The sequence below is a fragment of the Rattus rattus genome, chromosome 3 (genome assembly GCF_011064425.1).
Source record: "Rattus rattus isolate New Zealand chromosome 3, Rrattus_CSIRO_v1, whole genome shotgun sequence".
NCBI lineage: Eukaryota > Metazoa > Chordata > Mammalia > Rodentia > Muridae > Rattus > Rattus rattus.
Genome location: NC_046156.1, coordinates 162,281,001 through 162,304,153, shown reverse-complemented (window position 1 = coordinate 162,304,153; position 23,153 = coordinate 162,281,001).

The window sequence follows — 23,153 nt, the reverse complement described above, 5'->3', positions numbered from 1 at the left end:
TGTGTGAGAGAGAGAGAGAGAGAGAGAGAGAGAGAGAGACATATAATACGATTTTCCTGTAACGAATTATGTTTGATTAGAAAATGTTAAAATTAAATTAAACTGTAAATGTATTATTGGTTTCTCTTAAAATGTCTTTATTTAACCATCACAACACTATTAACCCATACTAGCCAAGTGGTAGATTCTCTGAAATATTGAAAATTGATATATGAAGATTTTACACTGAAGCACTTCCACATACAGTATGTCTGGGAAAGATTCTTTTCCTTTTGTAAAATATCTACAAATATTTTGATTCTGCTAGTAGCAATAATGCTTCTTCAACTGTCTATAAAAGATAAAATAATTGTCTACCAAATGTCTGACTTCTAGCTCTTAGATAATGCATATTTCCTTACATATCAAAAGGGTTTCATAGATTTAATTAAGGTTCAAACATCTCTGAGATATAGAGATTAAATAAAATATAATTCTAATTTATGTAATTACTTATTTTAAGAGTTTACTTCATCCTATTCATGTTTGGTAAAGTACTTTATTAATACTGTAATACAGGAAACCAGTTGTTTTAAAATAATTATTGCAGAAAATTACTTTTCATAAGCAATAACAGACATTTCTTTCCAACAATCCAGCAATAAGATACAAAGCAGAAGATGGATGTTCTATTCTTCATCTTAAAGCAAGCATCAGATTATTGATCAATAACATATTCGTGGTTTATTAGAAGACATCATATCATCAAGTGATGCAAACCTATCAGCTTATTCTCTCTTTCTCTTGTATAAGCAGAAATCTTGAAGATTATAAGATAGAATCTTCACTCTTGGACTTAGTGGATTGGCACATGTTTGTGCACTTACTAATGTCTGCTATGACATTTAGTAGCACTAGAAACCCAGTTTTGGGTGAATGCTATCCAGAGGTCTTGACTATAATTCCCAGCAACCACATGGTGACTCACAATCTTCTGTGACAGGGATCCGATCCCCTATTCTGGTGTGTCTGACTGAAGACAGCTCAGTGTATTCATATACATAAATATATAGATAAATCTTACAAAAAATAAGAAACGCAGCTTTACTGTAACTTAGAAATAAAGGGCCCATCTTTCCTGCATGATATGGGAATTAATTTCCAGTTTGGCACAGCAATTTGCATGTTAATTATAAAGAGAACTTGACATGGGTCTCTTTAAGCCTGAAGCATTTGTGAGTAAAGATGTTGAAGTCTGCTTTTTAATGTATTTTTCCTAATGGGAAGAAAATTAACAGTTTGCTGTCCTATGTCAGGGTGGAAATGAGTATAAAACAAGCAACTTTAAGGCTTCACATACTAGACTAAAATTAATTTACAAACTACCAGAGAAATATAAAAATAAAGGAACAATGGCAGAAAACTCATTCTCATTTTTTGTTGGTTCCTAGTACTTGGCTTGGTATACAAAACTGTAAAGATGATGAGATGAATCCATGGGCAATGGTAATTACTCAAACATTAGAAACAGAGCTTGGAGTCCCAGCACATAAATAATAAGCTGAGTCTCAGCCATACTTAAAACCTCAGTTCCCCGGTCGATTGAAACCGAAGGATCACTGTGTCATGACAGCAACAGTTTAGGCAACAAATGCCAGTTCCAGATTCATGGAGATACCCTTCTCATAAAAATAAGTGCAGAAAAATATAGAAAACACCCGAAACCTTCTTCTGTTGTTTGCATAAATAGAAAGGGACATCCCCTCACATACAGGGTTGTATATAACCACGTAAACACATATATAAATAAATAGATATTTATCCAAAAAATATCGATAGATATATTATAAATCCATGCTTTTAAATATGAAACTCTAGATAAAAACATTTACCATTTATTAATTAAATATGCAAATAGAAAACAGGACTTATATAACAATAGGTATAGAAATTCTGCTAGCTTAATGTAAATTTTAGTGTAAAACTCAAACCAAAGAGAGACTAGATCTTATGCACCAGCAAACATATTATGAATTTTATGAAAAGCAAAAAAAAACTCTGATTCAGAACTATTAATTATATAGATATGTATGAATTAACCAATAATGAGAATGAGATAGACATGGACTTTATTACCATTTGATAAATGTTCTAAAATGGATTTTGGTTTACCATTACCACACTCTTCAAAATGTCATATTTATACTCAGTGACCTTTCCTAGGAAATTAAATATCTGCAGTTAGAGAAGCAATATTTTGTTAAACAGTTTCATGCTTGAGTAACTTTTCGCTGTTTAAAATTCATTACTTTGTACACTCAAATGGCAAAAAATGAGCTATCTAAATGGTAGCAGACTAAAATATTCATTATGAGTTAGCCAATACTAGATAAAAGACAATTAAGATGAAGTAAAATATGTTGAAGATCTTGGAGCTAAGCTATTTATATGTGCTCAGAATGAAAATGATGACATTGCTGGCTAATATATTATTGATAATATACTATGACTGCTTATAAGAATGAAGTGGCTTTGCCTAAATGTATCATCAAAACTAATTTAAATGATGTTAATCCCTTAGTTACTGACAAAAAGAAACATATACAAACATATTCAGGACCTTGGCAAGGTGCCTATGTTTATAAAGAATGTGTTTATATTAGGTTCAAACATGATTACTAATAATTGAGGGAAGATTCTGAAGTTGTTGACAAAGGGATGGCCTGTCACTGTTTTGTATTTGTCTCTTTCTTCCTTAGAATGCATAGACTATCTTGATACTGCTACTCTTAAAGCAATGTAAGAACGGATGTAGAAATGGGCAAGTTCACTTTCAATCTGTGCTTGCTTTACACATGACCAATAACCCAGCTGTTAAAGTCACAGACCGTGTTAAAGTCAGAATGGAAAGGCAAGGTAAAATAGGAAGGCAGATGGAATCAAATAAAAGATTTAAACTGGGGAAATAACGCACTAGAAACAAGGCACGGCTGCTGTTATTTCTGCCCCACACCTTGCAAATTATTGTAACCCCTATTTCTGCTTAGCTCCTTGTTTCTACATCAAGAGTACAGCTGCAGAATGTCTGATCTGCAGATCAGTTCAAATCAGAAATTATTTCAATTTTGAAATACCTACATGCAATAAGTCCAAAGTTCAACCAATGTTAGAAGAAGAGTTGTAGTGTGCACTGTTCTTTGAAACAGAAGAAGATAGATCACATGATAGTGTTGTTCCATTTGTAAGGGTCAGTGATTTGAAAAAAAAATGGTTCCCCAGACTCAAATAGTATGCAATAGTGAAGAGTGTTTATTCTGCAAAACACCTGCAGGGGTCCACCATACATAGGGATGGAAGACAGAGGTGTGGACATTGCTGAGTCAATTTAAAGCCTGTCAGGGCAGGAGTGGTTGACTTTTACCTTTCTTTCTCTTGATTGGTTGGATTTATCTCTAGGAGTATGGATGTATTTGTAATTGGTTTAGGCTCTCAGAGATTTTGTGAGGACTTTTGCTGATTAACTATCCAAGGCTCAAGCTAGGTCGTAGGGCCATTTTTATAGCCCCTGATTAGGTGCCTATAAGGTTGGTTCAGGTCAGGTGGTGGAGCAGCTCCCTGATTGGCTACCCATGAGGGTTTTATTTGTTTGTTTGCTTTTTGTTTTTGGTTTTGTCTTTTTGTTTGTTTGCTTGTTTGTTAGTTTTATCTAGAATTGACTTATTTTGGACTTTTCCAGTTTTGGGAAAGAGAAACTTAGGCTTAGTCTCCCAAACTGTAGTTTCATAGCCTGTCATGGATTCAACCTAACTCTGGCTAACTTACTCCTCTCACAGCTACACAGAGAAACCCTGCTTGGGAAAAAAGAAAACAAAATCAAGCGCTTCAACATAATCAGATCTTGCAAGTCTCTTTTGCCCTTTAAACTATCTCCTTCTCACAGTGGAAAGAACAATTTGGAGGAAAAAATGTCTTATAACAAAATACGATCACTGTTTTCAAACAACAACCATCATATTTAAAAAAAAGAAAGAAAAAAGAAAAAAAGAAAGAAAAAAGAGAAAATCAACAAACAAATAAAAAAAGAAATATGGTTGATATTTCTAAGCATTTAGTTTCATCTCTTAGACAAAAAGATTGCCTTAACTGATTGTAGCTAAGTTTACTTCTTATGAGTACTTCCTTCCTTTCAATATTGGATACCATGGCTTTTATTAGGTTTACTGTATGGGATTGTGCTATTTTCTCTATCAGACTGTTTGAATGATTGTGAAAATTACTTTGAGAAATATCAACTGTGAGCACTCTTCAACCCTATTCAAAAATAGAAGGGATAGAGGGCAAAATTTGTTTATGGGTATAAAGTTCCAGAGTTGTTCTCCGAGGTCAGCAATGCTGTAGTTAACACTCAAAGTTTCATTGGCTTTAAGATAACTCATTCTTCTTATTTTTGAAAAATACATATTTGTAATTATTTCCAACCATTTGTAAACCTTCCACTCTGCTTCTGTGGTCATGGCAGACTGCTAAGTATTTGAGTTCCAACTTGCTCTATTTGAAATAGCGAAGTCTATCAATAATAAAAACGTACATCATGGACTGAGAAGATGAATGGTGAAAGACTCAGTCAGCAAGAACATTTGATACGCAAGCAAAGGGACCTAATTTCCACACCGAATATCTACAAAAATCCTTGGATTTCATTGAGGAATGTATTCCTCGGGCTTGGCATGATTTGTTCACACTGGTCAACAGAATAGTCTGAACAGCAAGCTCACATTTCAGTGGGAGGAACACAGCAAGGGGAAGTGAGAAGGAAGCCCAATGACATCCATAGTGGTAAGAATTTCCATCTGCAAAGATATATATATATATATATATAATATATATATATATATGCACATACATATACAAACTCTCACCCTTATCCACCTCCCATTCTCCTCTGAGAGGGCAGGAACCACTTAGGTATCTCCCACCCTAGCATATCAAGGGTCTGACAGATTAAGAGAATCTTCTCCCACTGAGGCCAGGCAGGGCAGCCATGAAGACTGTGCTGCCTGTCTACTACATATGTGCCATTGGTGGCTCAGATACTAAGAGCTCCCAGGGGTTCAGGTTTGTTGACCATTTATTTTAAAATTTTTCTGGGGTCAAGAGTCTGAAGAGTGAAAACAATTATCAAATTTTACCTGAATAATTACTGTATACTTCTGGTTGCAGGTGAAATTAATTCTGTTTGAAAACTTTTTTTCAAAACATATATATGCAAAATTTAAAGGACAGCATTATCTATTGTTGAAGAAAAGTAACATATCATAAACCCATCAATCTTAAGTATAATTTTCATAATCTTAAGCAAACCTAGCAACCTAGGAAATATCTTAAATGGACTGAGTCAGCCAAAGCCAAGCGGACTCCAGGACAGGTTTTAAACTGAGAGTTTGGGATATCAGGCTTAAGTCCTCATTTTCCAGAGATGACTAACAAGGAAGCTATGATCATCCAACTACAGCTGTGGGGAGCCAATCAGAGGACACCTTGTCATCTTGCCTAAAGTAATAATAGGTAGCTAGAATGAGTAAGCAACCTCTGGGAGGTCTCCAGAGCCTAACCAATTCTAGAATCAGTTAGATCCCTAGAGATAGAGCTAAGCAATAAAGATAAAAGGGCACATACACTTCCCAGAATTTGCCCTAACTGACAATAAAAGTGGGTCTAGGAGTCCATTAGATATCTCCATTCTGCATGCAGAAAATTTAGTCACATAAACACTCTTTGCTTTGGCATACTATTTGAGCCTAGGGTATCATTCTTCAGAAATACTTGGACCCTAATAATCTTTCCTTCTACTCCTCCAGACATAATTTCTCTTGTCTCATCCCAAGACAGGTAGCAGAAGACTTGCTGAGTTCTTCCTTTCCTCTCTGAGCTCAGCCCCAAAAGATCACAAAGATCTTATCCTCCAACCTCCTTCCATTAACTCATCATAGTATAGCAGCCTCCAATACCAGTAAGCATTTACTGGGAAGGCACTTGTTGAGCAGGGCCATAAAAACAGGTAACACAGAGAATTCACTGAAAATGAATGTAAAACATACCCAAACTTCTAAGACCCAATGAAAGTGGTGCTAATAGGAAAGTTCAGAGCACTAAGAGACTTCGGGAAAACAGTGAGATCTCTTACTATTTAACAGCACACCTGAAAGTTTGAGAGCAAAATAAGGAAGGTGGCCCAAGAGACAGAAATTGCAAGAACTAATAAAACTGAAGGCTGAAATCAATAAAATAGAAACAAAGAGAACACTTAAAAATATGAATGAAACTAAGAGTTGTGGTTCTTCAAAAAAATCAACAAATTTTTCAAACTAGATAAAAGACACAGAGAGAACACCCAAATTAACAAATCTGAAATCAAAAGGAGGACATAACAACAGACACAGAAGAAATCCCTTCAAAACCTTAGCTCATATTTTAATAACATATACTCCACAACATTGGAACATCTAAAACAAATGATTCTTTTCCCAATTGGTACTAGCACTTGCCAAAGATAAATTAAGATCATGTAAACAATGTAAATTGAAGTATAACTACTAGTGAAATAAAGCTCTCCCAACAACAACAAAATAAATAGATAAATAAAGCCCATGGCCATGCTAAAACTGCTGAATATCTAAAAAGCTTTCAAATACAAGTTAACATTAATGCTCCTCAAGTTATTCCACAAAATAGAAACAGGAGCATTATTTTATGAGACCATAGTCACTCTGATACCCAAACCACACATATTCAACAAAGAAAGATCAGTTTTCCTCAAGAATATTGATATAAAATACTCAATAAAATACTTACAAGTTGAAACCGAGAAATTCAAGGATGCTTCAACATATACAGATTTGTCAATGTAATCCTATATATTATCAAACTCAAAGGCAATAAACAAAAGCTTAAATCATTGGACACATGAAAGGCCTTTGACAATATCCAACACTATTTTATGATAAAAGTCTTAGAGAGAATAATTATACAAGAGACATGTATAAATATAAGGAAGATAGTTTCAAGCAAGGTTATAGCCAACATAAAATGTTGTGGAAAAATCTCAAAGTTATTCCAGTAAAATCAGAAAGAAGACAAGGCTATCCATTGTCTCCACATGTATTCAATTTAGTACTTGAAGTGTTTGCTTGAATAATAAGTCAACAGAAGGAGTTCAAGAAGATCCAAACTATAAAGGAAGAATTTAAAGTACCATTATTTGGAGAGGATATGATAGAAAACATAAATGGCTTACAAAGCTCCACCAGTGAACTCACAGTGTTGATATACACCATCAGCTGAGTAGCTGACTGAGGTAATCATACAAAATAAACTAAAACAGAAAAAAAGCAGTAATCTTTTTCTTTCCATCTTTATTAAATTGGGTATTTCTCATTTACATTTCAAATGTTATTCCCTTTCCCAGTTTCCAGGTCAACATCCCCTAACCCCTCTCCCTCCCCTTCTTTATGGGTGTTCCCCTCCCCATCCTCCCCCCATTACTGCCCTCCCCACAAGAATCCTCTTCACTGTGGGTCCAGCCTTGGCAAGACCAAGGGCTTCCTCTTCCACTGGTGCCCTTACTAGGCTATTCATTGCTACCTATACAGTTGGAGCCCAGGGTCAGTCCATGTACAGTCTTTGGGTAGTGGCTTAGTCCCTGGAAGCTCTGGTTGGTTGGCATTGTTGTTCATATGGGGTCTCAAGCCCCTTCAGCTCTTTCAGTCCTTTCTCTGAATCCTTCAACAGGGATCCCATTCTCAGTTCAGTGGTAATCTTCTTATATAAAAATATCAATGGGACTGAAAAATTTATTATCTTTGGATAACTTTACCCCAGCAAGTAAAGATGCTGATGATAGAAACGCCAAGTCATTGAAAAAAAGAAAATGAAAAAAAAATTAGAAGTTGGGGAGATCCCATGCTCATGCATAGGTATGATTAACATTGTAAATATGCACCCTTCCAAAACCAATATACTGATTCAATGCAATTTCCATCAACATTTCTACACAATTCTTCACAGAGCTAAAAAGACAATTTTCTACTTCACATGTGAAAAACCATCAAAGCAAACCAGTATCACTAAAACAGTCCTTGATAACTAAAGAACTGAAGGTGTCAACATCTCTGAAGTCAACTTTACTTCAGAGCAATAGTAAGAAAAGTTGTACAGTATTGACATAAAAACAGAAACATCGATCAATGAATAGAATGGAAGACCTAGACATAAATCTCCACACCTACCTGAACACTTAAATTTTTTTAATAAAGAAACCAGAAATATACACTGGGCAAAGATAACATCTTCAATTATTGGATGTCTGCATGTGGAAAACTATAAGTAGATCTATGCTAATAACCCTGCAAAAACTAGATAAAAGACCTCAACATAAAACCAGATATAATGAATTTGATAGAAGAAAAAGTGTAGAACTTCCTTGATCTATAGGGAATTTTAATTCAGCATCATGGCTGGTCTGGAAAGGAATCACATCCAAAGACCTAGGTCTCTGTGATCCAGCTAGAAAGCAGGCACACTACACATCTTTAAACCATCTGTCTGGAATGCAGACCAAGTCTTAGTATACAGCTTTAATCAAAGTAACAAACCAGAGAATGATCTAAGCAGAAGAATCAGAAATAAGATACACCCAACCCTCAGGTGGACTGGAAAGAGAAGCAATTTCAGAGAGCAGTGCAGTCAGGGGAGACAGAGAGAGTGGGGAATAGGGACAGGATAAGGGAGAGGGAGAGAGGGTGAGGAAGTGGGCAAGGAGAGGTGAGGGGCAGAGGGAGAGAGGGGCAGAGAGAGGGGAGGTGAGGAGGCAGCTTTCCAGAACAGTTTCCAGAGGCAGGTTGTAGGTGAATACAGAATGTGCTTGAATGTGCTTGGCAATGGGGCTGCAGGTGGAGGGGGATCAGTAAGAATAGAACATAATGCCAAAGTTATTATAGGGTCTAAAATGTGGAAGAATGCAAATAGATTTATACTTATCACTCTGCTCAATCTCACATCAAATGGATCAAAAACCTACATAAAACCATTTATACTGAACTTGATAGAGAAGGTAACCTTGAAGCTATTAGCATAGAAGGTATTTGAACAGAACACCAATAGTGAAGGCACTAAGATCAACAATTAGTAAAGGGGACTTCATGAAGTCCCCTTCTCCAATGCAAAGAGCTCTATCACCAGGAAAGAGTGGCTGCCTTTTAACTTAAATTTTTTCAAAGTCTATTTTTAGTGATGTTTTTTAAATGCTTTAACTGTCCTTTTAGCCTATCACCAACCAAAGGTAGTGGAAAAGAAATTATCCAGGGAAGTGGACCTGTTTACAAATGGTTCTTTGGAGCAACTTCCATCTCTATTATCTGGAAATCATAAGTTCAGTTCACAAGTCAGCATGATCCACATGCAGGCACACCATGGATACACCAGCAATACAGTTAGGTAGGGTCAGGGTAGCAAACACAAATCAGTAGCAAAGACAGGACCTAGCAGAGATAGCCAGGCCTCAACCTTGGCATGAGTCAACAGGACGGACCAGCAGAAAAGCCATAGTTCTTGACTGTGCCTCTCTCAGCAAAGTAAAGACCAATGAAGATGCCAGACCAAGAGCATTTAGCTATGCAATCAAGCCAAGCTCAACCTCTGTCACTGAAAATTGAGTCCTTTTTATATTTCTTCCAAACACCATGTGTCCTCCATGAGTCTTGTCTCACCACCTTGTTTTGCCTTAGCATGTTGACATCACTCTTGTCAATCAGCCTAAGTCTGCGAAAGCAACATGAAATTGTAGCACATCACCAGAATTTTTTGGTGCATTTCATTCTATGGAATCCAGACAAACTGGAGCTCACCTACGAAATCTAAGGTACACCACCACATCCAGGCTATTAGCGAAGAATCTTCATCATTTGTCCTTAAATGGGCTTGCTTTTGCAGAACATGCTTTCACCTGTGTCTATTTCAGTGAAACATTCCTTCAGGTGTTGCCTTAGCAAAACACCATCCTTATACTGAATTTCCAAAGAACCCTTAAGTTTCCACTTCATAGCCTACAAAGGGAAGAGACTTTGACCAGTGTCAATCTGATAGAGGGTTAATATTCAAAATATCAGTATCCCAAGTGACAGTAGATGCTGACAAGTATGCAGAGCCAAAGGAACACTCCTCCAATGTTGAATGGAGTGTAAATTTGTACAGCAGTTGTGGGTATCAAAATAGTAGTTTCTCTGATATTGAAGAATTGGTCTAACTCAAGACCGCTTTATACCTATCTTGGACATAAATCCAAAGAATTCTTCTTTCTAATACAAGAATACTTGTTCAAGTATGTTCATTGACTTTCTGTTCATAATGGTCAGAAGCTAGAAACAACTTCGAGGTCTCCCAAGAGAAGAATGGTTAAACATACTGTGGTATATTTCCACAATGGGATATTGCTCAGCTATTAAAAGAATGACACTATGAGATTCACAGTCAAATGGATGGAACTAGAAGTCATCCTGAATGAGGTAACCCCGAAATATAGAGATCAGAAATATAGAGACCAGAAATATAGAATATATATTTACTTATACTTATATATTAGTCATTACTTTATTGGTAACCAACATATAATCCATAAACACAGAGTCATTAGGTATAAAGATTATGCCAGGAGTCCCCTAGAATGGGAAGATTGAATGCATTTTATAGGTGGAAGATAATTAGATGATCAGGTAAGGAGGGGGAGGGTTCAGAGGATTGAAGGAATGAATGTGTTGAGATCAAGGTAGAGTTGTGAAACACTGAGAGATGGTATGAAAACCCTGTGTTGTGGAAAATCAGCAATATATATATATATATATATATATATATATATATATATAAAATATATGCATTCCCAATGAGGTTTACTAATCACAGGAAAGATACAGTCCCAACTGGCAATCTCTTCTCACAAAATGAGTCTTCCAGTACCAGAACTTGATCGAATTCAATTGAGTTGTTAGCCACAGGGTCCTATTGAAATCCTCAAACAATCCAAGATGTTGTTAAGATAATGGCTTGTTCTCTACAAACTAACTTAAAATAATGTGCAAAAAATATGGCATTATTCTCATGAGTGCCTTATCCTCAGAGAGACTTCTTCCTGTAGCAAATGGGAAAAAAATAGAGACACACAGCCCTATATGTCTCCATTAAATTCCTCACAGCTCAGGGAATCCTGCAGAAGAGGAGAAAGAAAGAGTATAAGAGTCATTGGGATAGAGGGCATCAATAGACCAAGGCCCTCTGAATCAACTGAGCAAGGCTCACATAAACTCAGCAAAATGGAAGCAGGAAGAACAGAGCCTACAAGGGTCTGCCTGTTTCAGGTCATATATAATATATATATATGTCATATATACATATGGTGTATTTATGAATATATATTCATGAAACACACACAAATATATATTATATCACAACACACACATACACATACACACATATATATGTGATATATATTTATATATCTATCTATATATATATATAGATATAGATATATTTCTGATTTTTATGTCTATTCTTCACAGGATTTTCCTTTAGTAACATTGCCTTGTCAAGGTTCAATGTGATGGTTTTGGTTTTATCTTATATTTTTGGTCATGTTTTGTTGTTACCTTCTAAAAGTGGTTCCTCTTTAAGAGAGAAAGAAAAGGAGTGGATCCAGAAGGAAAAAGGAAACAGAGAGATACTGGGAGAAACAGATGGTTGAGAAACAATAATAAAAAATATATTGTATGAGAAAATAATCTATTTTCATTAAGTTAAAAAATCAAAAATGGGTAATATAAGACAATCTTGTTTTTTTATTATATTCTTTAGGTCAAGGTTACTTTATTGTCCAAATAAAATAATCTAACTGCATTCAAAATCACTTTCAACTCCATCCTCAGATCTTCAAATTATGCAGAAGAACAAGTAAAATAAAAAAAAACATTTAACATATTTATCACCACAATAGTTCATACAATTCCTACCCACCAGATTTCCTAATGGCCTTCATTTTTTCCCCACACTAATCATGATGCTTTAGAAGTTTCTAGCACTCTAACCTTCAAACCACCCACGAATCTTGTAAAGTACACTTTAATTTGGCATCACAATCTTAAAGCAAATACATATATCTGAGGTTGATGTCAGAAGGATAATGAACATAATGGAGACAATTCAATGGTCTGGGGACTTGCTGGGTACATATTTTTAGAATAATCACATTATTCCTGTAAGATGTCTATTTACAGTTAACAACATTTCCACTCACTTTCCCTTGTGACTATCTTCTTTCTCTATTAACGGAGCATTTTAGGAAACAATATAAATAGAAATATAATATGTAGTCTTTAGTATCCAATTTCGTTCACTTGAAATCTTATTTTGTTATTTTGGTGTTTCTGTCTCTGCTTCTGCCGCCCTTCTCTCTCTCTCTCTCTCTCTCTCTCTCTCATGTTTTGTGGCACTCTTGTAGAAGCTAGAGCAAAATTTGTTTTTAATCCTTCTTTTACATTTGACTGAGGGGTTGAACTGAAGTCATCAAGCTTTATCTGGGTAGCTACCTCCTATAACCTCTTGAGTTACCTTTCAGACTGAGGTTGATGTTCCCATGGAGTCCCTATCTTCTTTCGGACCCTCAATCTTTCCCCTAACTCTTTTGTAAGACTCCTCAACATGCGGCTATTGTTTGGGTGTGAGTCTTTTCGTTTCTTTCCAGTTGCTCCTCAGTGGAACTTATCAGAGGATAGTTATGCTATGTTCTTCTCTGCAAGTATAACAGATTATTATTAAAACTGTCAATATAGTGGCTGTTCCTGGTTGTCAACTTTGGAATGAAATACAATCCAGAATTGGAAGGCTCATCTGTGATCCTGATCTTGAGGCTGGGAGATACAAGTTTCTGACATGAATCTTGGTATGGAGATCTGGAGGCAAATTGGCTATGAATCCCAGGATCCCAAGGCAAGGACATCTCTCAGTTCAAGGTCATCTGGGAAAAGCAAGTAAGTCCCAGATCCAGGCATGGTGGTACAAACATTTAATTGGTGCACACCTTCTCCTGGAGACCTACAAAAGAACATTGGAAGAGTCTCTTTTTTTCATCTGCCATCAGTAGATCTTTGGACTTCCATTCACAGCTGCTGCTGATCATTGTTGGGGTCTTGGACTACAGACTGTAATTCATCAACAAATTCTCTTACTATATTCAGACTACCCAACTACCCATACGTTTTGTGTCTCTAGAGAACCCTGACTATGGGAGTCAGGGCTTACTTCTTGTTGATGGGATGGGTATCAATTTGGGGCAGTAATTGTTTGACTATTCCCTCAGTCTCTGCTCTCCAGAGCACATAACCAAAGATACTCTACTACCCCATAAGGACTCTTGCTCCACTATGTTCATAGCAGCTTTATTTGTAAATGCTAGAAACTGGAAACAGTCCAGATATCCCTCATTTGAAGGATTGATTTAAAAAAAAATGGAGTATATGTACACAATAGAATACTACTCACTCATTAAAAGCAAAGACAACATTAATTGCATAGGCAAATGAATTGAAGTGGAAAATATCATCCAGAGTAAGGCTTCTGTTTAGTGTTTCCTGCCTAAATGTTACATAAACACTGCTCCCTCCCCACTTATTCTCTGATTTATCAATAAAAGCTAATCTGCCAATGTCTCATCTGTGGAGAGAATAGAGCTGGACTTCTGACCCCAGCCATAGGAGGGTCTGAGAGGGAAAGTGATGATTTGCCACAGGAAAGGGGTCAAGGAGACCACATGGGAATATAACTCTAGCAGAGGGAGCCAGAGCAATACTAAAATGCAAATATCTTGGGGATTTTGGCTGGGAGATCACAGATTAGATTATCAGATTAAAATAGATTAGCACTGCTCAGCTATTGTGTCTTAAAACATGATTAAATAAATCTTACTGTCTCTGTCTCATTTATTTGGGAGCTAGTTGGATTAGAGAAAAAGTGCCACTTTTCAAATTGCAATAACATGCTAGTGAGGTAGGAGCAAACAAACAAAAAGCTAAAGCTTTCTTCTCCCAAGTTCTTATATAGGTTTCCAGCAAAATGCATGGTCCAGATTAGATTTTGATTAAAGATGTGGATTAAAGGTATATCTTTCTACTTCAAAGACTTGGATTAGAAATATGAAGACTCCTCCATTGTTGGTGGGATTCCAAGCTGGTACAATCACTCTGGAAATCAATCTGGAGGTTACAGGATATTGGACATAGTACTACATGATGATTCAGCTATACAACTCCTGGGCATATACCCAAAAGATGCTCTAATAAATAACAATGCTCCACTATGTTCACAGCAGCCTTATTTATAATAGTGAGAAGCTGGAAAGAACCCAGATGTCCTTCAGGAGAGGAATGGACACAGAAAATGTGGCACATTTACACAGTGGAGTACTACTCAGCTATACACAATGACTACATGAAATTCTTAAACAAATGGATGGAACTAGAAAATATTATCCTGAGTGAGGTAACCCAGTCACAATAGGCCATACATGGTATGCACTCACTGATAAGTGAATATTAGCCCAAAAGCTTGGAATACCTAAGAAAAATTCAGAGATCATATGAAGGTCAAGAAGAAGGAAGACGGAAATGAGGATGCTTAATTCCTTCTTAGAAGGGAGAACAAAATAATCACAGGAGGAAATACAGGGACAAAGAGTGGACCAGGGACTGAAGAAAAGGGCATTCAGAGCCTGCCCCACCTTGGAGTCCATCCCATGTGCAGTCACCAAACCCAGTTACTATTGCTGATGCCAAGAAGTACTTGCTGGCAGGAGCCAGATACGGTTGTCTCTTGAGAGGCTCTGCCAGATCCTTACTGACACAGATGAGGATGATTGAAGATAACCATAGGATTGAACAAGGGAACCCCAATGGAGGAGATAGTGAAAGACTGAAGGAACTGAAGGAGTTTCCAACCACATAGGAAGAACAAAAATATCAACCGACCAGACCCCACCAGAGCTCCCAGGGACTAAACCACCAATCAATTAGTATACATGGAGGGACCCATGACTCCAGCCACATATGTAGCAGATACTGGCATTGTCCAGAATCAATAGGAGGAAAAGCCCTTGGCCTTGTGAAGGTTTATTTACCCAATGTAGAGTAATTCCAGGGTGTTGAGGTTGGAGTGGGTAGGTGGGAATAGGAGCATCCTCATAAAAGAAGGGGTAGGGGGAAAGGGATATACGAGAAGGGGGGAAAGGGATATAGAAGAGGGGGGAAGGGGATAACATTAGAAATGTAAATGCGTGAAATATCCAAAAATTATAAAATTAAAAAATTAAAAATAAAAATGTGAACCTTTCCACTTCAAATTAAGTAGCAATCTGTCACATGTGTGACCTTGACATTTTGGTATGAGTTAATTCCAGATGAAATCAAGTTGACAAACAGGAATGTTCCATGTGTGTTTTATCAACTCTGGATTGCATGTATTTCTTCTACAATTCTTACATATTGCTTTGCTAAGGTAGATTTTTGGCAACACAATTAAAGTTCTGTAAAATGCTGCAATTTATGATTATATTCTATCCAAGCATGATTTGATGTGTGCATATAGAAAAAAATGTAAGTAGACCCTGTTATAAAGTCTACACTTGGATAATTTTAACCAATTCTTTTTAAAATAATTTTGTGAAGTTTTGATTTTGTTCAACAGCCTTTTCAAATGCTACTCCCATTACTCTATTCACACTACTAGGTATCCTGGTTTTTTTTGTTGTTGTTGTTGTTTTGTTTTTTTTGTTTGTTTGTTTGTTTTTTCTACCTCAGTTTTGTGCTGTCCCAGTTGTAAGATCTGTGGTCTTTCTTCAAAGCATGTTCAATCTACCAAAGACGGTACTCTTAGAGAAAACTGGTCTTTCATTTCCTAATGTCTAACAATTACCAATCATCCTATGACTAGGGCTAGGATTGTGTGTCCATCTCCTAATCTCCAAGGAATGATTTGTTTTTTTTCCCAGAATTTAACAGGTTTTGTACATGCTTGGTATATATGATCAAACCCTGTTGTACAAAACTCAAAACTCTCTCTCTCTCTCTCTCTCTCTCTCTCTCTCTCTCTCTCTCTCTCTCTCACACACACACACACACACAAACACACAGACACAGACACAGACACACACACACACACACACACACACACACACACAGAGAAGCTGTATGGCGTTAAATTTATCCAAATACAAGACTTAAAATAGTGTATGTTTCCCATTCATCCTATTTGTCTATGTGCAGAGATCCAATCAAGCTTAGATTGAGTAGCCTCATAAAATTCCTGCAATTTCCAAAGTGTAAAACCTGTTCATTCACAGGTGCATGTTGTTTTTGTTTGTTTGTTTGTTTTAGTTGTTAAAGATACTTTGAATTCTAGAAAACTACAGACATTAAAGAATATATTTAAGTATGTTTTAAGTAATCTATAAAATATGCATCAGTAGCCTTAAACACATGCTAAGTTCATACCTAAGGGAAAATTCAAAGATATTAGACACAGAGATAGAGATCATTTATGAACTACTCTGTGAATAATTTTGCATATTCTCATTCTATATTTATATAAATATTGCATAAGTGAAATATCCCAATATTCTGAGGTGATATTAAAAAGTTGAACTTGTAAACACATAAATTACATATAACAAGCGTATTAAAATATATAAAAGTATATTTCAGTATTAAATTTGTGAGAATGAAAACAAGATAAACAGGAGTTCCAGGAAGTTGTAATTGGCAGCATGTAATCATTTCTGAACATGGAGTCTGCCTTGGGGTGTACTTGGTACGCCTAGCATCACTCTGTCCAGGAAATTAGTGTCTTCTTTCTCAGGATCTATCAGTTGAAATTAGCTTCTTGGCTAGGAGTGTGTGGGCCTTTGTCTTTTAGCTCACTTCCACTTCCCCATGCTTTGACTGTTTTACCTTTTCTTTCCTGTCTTGTCTTGTCCTGTACTGCCCCGCCCTGTCCTGTCCTGTCCTCTTGTCTCCTCTCCTTTTGTTTTGTTTTCTTTTTTTTTTAAAACATGACTGTATGAACTGTTACAGGCAATTTTTTGCCTGGGCATATCAGGTTCTTGGCCTCATTGAAATATCACAACCTGATTCCATATCATGGAGAAAACAAAAACAAAAACAAAAGAGAAAACAAAACAAAAAACAAGAAACAAACAAAAGAAGTAGTTGTTTACTTGGGTAACATTTATGCCTATATTTTAGCAATGGCATATCTTGCCATCAGATTGTTACTGTATCGATCAGGGTTCACAGTTGGGTGAGACTGATGATTAAATTCTCTCTTCTGATAGTATGGACAGCACTTTCTATCAAAGTGAAACATGAATCATTCATTTCTTATTGTTTTTAATGTTTCTATGTATAGATACAGAGTGAACAATTTTAAGGTTATATTTTCTAAGGGTTTTGTGATAAATACATTTTAGTTACTGATTGTGCATCTTTTATTTCATATTTGTTTATTTTTTGAGATTGAGTCTAGAGTAATTTATTAATTAAAAAAATAATTGCTAACATAATCACATCATTCTTCCCTTCCCTTCGCTTCTTTCAGACCCTTCTGTGCTCCTTCACTGTTTGATGCACTCTCAGCAGGTTTTAGTTGCCTGTTGTTCTTTGTCTGTGAGAGAGACTTTCTGAGATGGGCCCCTTCCTTTTTCTCCTGGATACTGGTTGTGTCCTTATTCAGATGTTTAGGCAGTCATATTGTTCAAGTATCATGGATAAAAATTCTCTTTAATATCTAGGAGGCCCAATTTCACAGCAGATCCTTTGCTTTTGAGCAAGTTGTTTATAATTGGCTGTATAAATAAAACATGATTTTATGACATATATCTAGCACTGTGATGGAGATATCTATTACACCAATTCTCTTATGTTTGCTTCCACCTAACTTATGTTTCAATCGTGGCTACTGAAAGGAGTCACACCATTCTGTCTAATGTACAACATTTTATCTAATTCAAAAAATTAAATTTGGTAGTCAAATTTGACATCAAAGTATGTATTTGATTACTTTTTTAAAAGTTCATTTTATTGTTTTGAAATAACATATTTAAATTTACAAAAATATTTGATGTAGGTTACTTTAAAAACTCAAGGCAGTAAATGACACTTATTTTTTATTCTGAGAAAGCACACACTTAAAAGTTCTGAAAGAATGATGCTAGAGTGCATAAACATTATAGTTCTTATGTTTCAGATAATATATATATACAATCCATGCACTGCAATCTTACATGGGTAACCATGAACTACATATTATGAAAGGCAGATATTTTCCAGTTCTCTCAATTTGCCTATGAACTTCACCAAGTCATTGTTTTTGATAGCTGAGTAATATTCCATTGTGTAGATGTACCACTTTTTCTGTATCCATTCCTCTGTTGAAGGGCATCTGGGTTCTTTCCAGATTCTGGCTATTATAAATAAGGCTGCTATGAACAGAGTGGAACATGTGTGTTTGCAATATGTTGGGGCATCTTTTGGGTATATGCCCAAGAAAGGTATAGCTGGGTCCTCAGGTAGTTCAATGTCCACTTTTCTGAGGAACCTCCAGACTGATTTCCAGAATGGTTGTACCAGTGTGCAATCCCACCAACAACGGAGGAGTGTTCCTCTTTCTCCGCATCCTCGCCAGCATTTGCTGTCACCTGAGTTTTTGATCTTAGCCATTCTCACTTGTGTGAGGTGAAATCTCAGGGTTGTTTTGATTTGCATTTCCCTATGACTAAAGATGTTGAACATTTCTTTAGGTGCTTCTCAGTCATATTGCATTCCTCAGCTGTGAATTCTTTGTTTAGCTCTGAACCCCATTTTTAATAGGGTTATTTGTCTCCCTGCGGTCTAACTTCTTGAGTTCTTTGTATATTTGGATATAAGCCCTCTATCTGTTGTAGGATTGGTAAAGATCTTTTCGCAATCTGTTGGTTGTCGTTTTGTCCTAACAACAGTGTTCTTTGCCTTACAGAAGCTTTGCAGTTTTATGAGATCCCATTTGTCGATTCTTGATCTTAGAGCATAAGCCATTGGTGTTTTGTTCAGGAAATTTTCTCCAGTGCCCATGTGTTCGAGATGCTTCCCCGCATTTTCTTCTATTAGTTTCAGTGTATCTGTTTTGATGTGAAGGTCTTTGATCCACTTGGACTTAAGCTTTGTACAGGATGATAAGCATGGATCGATCTGCATTCTTCTACATGCTGACCTCCAGTTGAACCAGCACAATTTGCTGAAAATGCTATCTTTTTTCCATTGGATCGTTTTGGCTCTGTTGTCAAAAATCAAGTGACCATAGGTGTGTGGGTCCATTTCTGGGTCTTCAATTCTATTCCACTTGTCTACCTGTCTGCTCTGTACCAATACCATGCAGTTTTTATCACTATTGCTCTGTAATAGTGCTTGAGATCAGGAATAGTGATCCTCCCAGAAGTCCTTTTATTGTTGAAGATAGTTTTAGCTATCCTGGGTTTTTTGTTATTCCAAAGGAATTTGCAAATTGTTCTGTCTAACTCTATGAAAAATTGGATTGGTATTTTGATGGGGATTACATTGAATCTGTAGATTGCTTTTGGTAAAATGGCCATTTTTACTATATCAATCCTGCCAATCCATGAGCATGGGAGATCTTTCCATCTTCTGAGGTCTTCTTCAATTTCTTTCTTCATGATAAGGCTTGAAGTTCTTATCATACATATCTTTCACTTGCTTGGTTAAAGTCACACCAAGTATTTTATATTATTTGGGACTATTATGAAGGGTGCCGTTTCACTAATTTCTTTCTCAGCTGGTTTCTCTTTTGTGTAGAGGAAGGTTACTGCTTTATTTGAGTTAATTTTATACCCAGCCACTTTGCTGAAGTTGTTTATCAGCTTTAGTAGTTCTCTGGTGGAACTTTTGGGATCACTTAAATATTCTATCGTATCATCTGCAAATAGCGATATTTTGACTTCTTCTTTTCCGATCTGTATCCTCTTGATCTCCTTTTGTTGTCTGATTGCTCTGGCTAGAACTTCAAGAACTATATTGAATAAGTAGCGAGAGAGTGGGTAGCCTTGTCTAGTCCCTGATTTTAGTGGGATTGCTTCAAGTTTCTCTCCATTCAGTTTAATATTAGCAATTGGATTGCTGTATATGGCTTTTACTATGTTTAGGTATGGGCCTTGAATTCCTATTCTTTCCAGGACTTTTATCATGAAGGCATGTTGAATTTTGTCAAATACTTTCTCAGCATCTAATGAAATGATCATGTGGTTTTTATCTTTCAGTTTGTTTATTTAATGGATTACGTTGATGGTTTTCTGTATATTAAACTATCCCTGCATGCTTGGGATAAAGCCTACTTGATCATGGTGGATGATTGTTTTGATGTGCTCTTGGATTCGGCTTGCCAGAATTTTATTGAGTATTTTTGCGTCGATATTCTTAAGGGAATGTGGTTTGAAGTTCTCTTTCTTTGTTGGGTCTTTGTGTGTGATTTACGTATAAGAGTAATTGTGGCTTCATAGAAGGAATTTGGTAGCACTTCATCTGCTCAATTTTGTGCAATAGTTTGGATAATTTTGGTATGATGTCTTCTATGAATGTCTGATAGAATTCTACACTGAATCCATCTGACCTTGGCTCTTTTCTGTTGGGAGATTTTTAATGACTGCTTCTATTTCTTTAGGAGTTTTGGGGTTGTTTAATTGGTTTATCTGTTCCTGATTTAACTTCGGTACCTGGTATCTGTCTAGGAAATTGTTCATTTCCTGCAGATTTTCAAGTTTTGTTGAATATAGGCTTTTGTAGTACGATCTGATGATTTTTTTTTTAATTTCCTCTGATTCTGTAGTTATGCCTCCCTTTTCATTTCTGATTTTGTTAATTTGGACACACTCTCTGTGTCCTCTCGTTAGTCTGGCTAAGGGTTTATCTATTTTGTTGATTTTCTCAAAGAACCAACTTTTAGTTCTGTTGATTCTTTGTATGGTCCTTTTTGTTTCTACTAGGTTGATTTCCGCTCCGAGTTTGATTATTTCCTGCCTTCTACTCCTCCTGGGTGTATATGCTTCTTTTTGTTCTAGAGCTTTCAGGTGTGCTATCAGGCTGCTGATATATGCTCTCTCCTGTTTCTTTCTGCAGGCATGCAGAGCTGTGACTTTTCCTCTTAGCACAGCTTTCATTGTGTCCCATAAGTTTGGGTGTGTTGTACCTTCATTTTCATTAAATACTAAGAAGTCTTTCATTTCTTTCTTTTCTTCTTCCTTGACCAGGTTATCATTGAGTAGAGCATTGTTCAAATTCCATGCATATGTGGGCATTCTTCTTTATTGTTGTTGAAGACCTTCTTTAGCCCGTGGTGGTCTGATAGGATGCATGGGATATTTTCTATCTTACTGTATCTATTGAGGCCTGTTTATGACCAATTATATGGTCAGTTTTGGAGAAAGTACCATGAGGTGGTGAGACGAAGGTATATCCTTTTGTTTTAGGATAGAATGTTCTGTAAATACCTGTTAAGTCCATTTGGTTCATGACTTCTCTTAGTCTGTCTATGTCTCTGTTTAATTTCTGTTTCAATGATCTGTCCATGGAAGAGAGTGTGGTGTTGAAATCTCCTACTATTATTGTGTGAGGTGCAATGTGTGCTTTGAACTTTAGTAAGGTTTCTTCTATGTATTGAGGGTGCCTTTGTATTTGGAGCATAGATATTTAGAATGGAGAGTTCATCTTGGTGGATTTTTCCTTTGATGAATATGAAGTGTACTTCCTTATCTTTTTTGATGATTTTTAGTTGAAAATTGATTTTATTTGATATTAGAATGGCTACTCCATCTTGCTTCTTCAGACCATTTGCTTGGAAAGTTCTTTTCCAGCCTTTCACTCTGAGGTAGTGGCTGTATTTGTCTCTGAGGTGTGTTTCCTGTAGGCAGCAGAATGCAGGGTCCTCATTGTATATCCAGTTTGTTAATCTATGTCTTTTTATTGGGGAGTTGAGTTCATTGATGTTGAGATATATTAAGGAATAGTGATTATTCCTTCCTGTTATATTCGTATTTGGATGTGAGATTGTTTGTTTGCTTTTCTTCTCTTTGTTTTGTTGCCAAGACGATTAGTTTCTTGCTTTTTCTAGGATGTAGCTTGCCTCCCTATGTTGGGATTTGCCATTTATTATCCTTTGTATGGCTGGATTTGTAGAAAGATATTGCGTAATTTTTTTTTTTTTGTCATGGAATATCTTGGTTTCTCCATCTATGCTAATTGATAGTTTTGCTGGATACAGTAACCTTAGCTGGTATTTGTGTTCTCTTAGGGTCTGTATGACCTCTTTCCAGGATCTTCTGGCTTTCATAGTCTCTGGTGAGAAGTCCAGTGTGATTCTGATAGGTCTGCCTTTATATGTTACTTGACCTTTTTCCCTTACTGCTTTTAATATTCTTTCTTTGTTTTGTGCATTTGGTGTTTTGACTATTATGTGATGGGAGGAGTTTCTTTTCTGGTCCAATCTATTTGGAGTTCTGCAGGCTTCTTGTATGTTTATGGACATCTCTTTTTTTAGGTTAGGGAAGATTTCTTATATGATTTTGTTGAAGATATTTACTGGTCCTTTGAACTGGGTGTCTTCACTCTCTTCTATAACTATTATCCTTAGGTTTGATCTTCTCATCGAGTCCTGGATTTCCTGTATGTTTTGGACCAGTAGCTTTTTCCATTTTACATTATCCTTGAAAGTTGTGTAGATGATTTCTATGGAATCTTCTGCTCCTGAGATTCTCTCTTCTATCTCTTTTATTCTGTTGGTGATCTGTGTTTCTACGGCTCCTTGTCTCTTCTTTTTGTTTTCAATATCCAAGTTTGTCTCCCTTTGTGCTTTCTTTATTGCTTCTTTTTCCATTTCTAATTCCTCCACCTGTTTGATTGTGTTTTCCTGGAATTCTTTCAGGGATTTTTGTGATTCTTCTCTATAGGCTTCTATTTGTTTATTTTTGTTTTACTCTGTTTCTCTAAAGGAGTTCTTTATGTCTTTCTTGAAGTCCTCCATCATCATGATCAAATGTGTTTTTA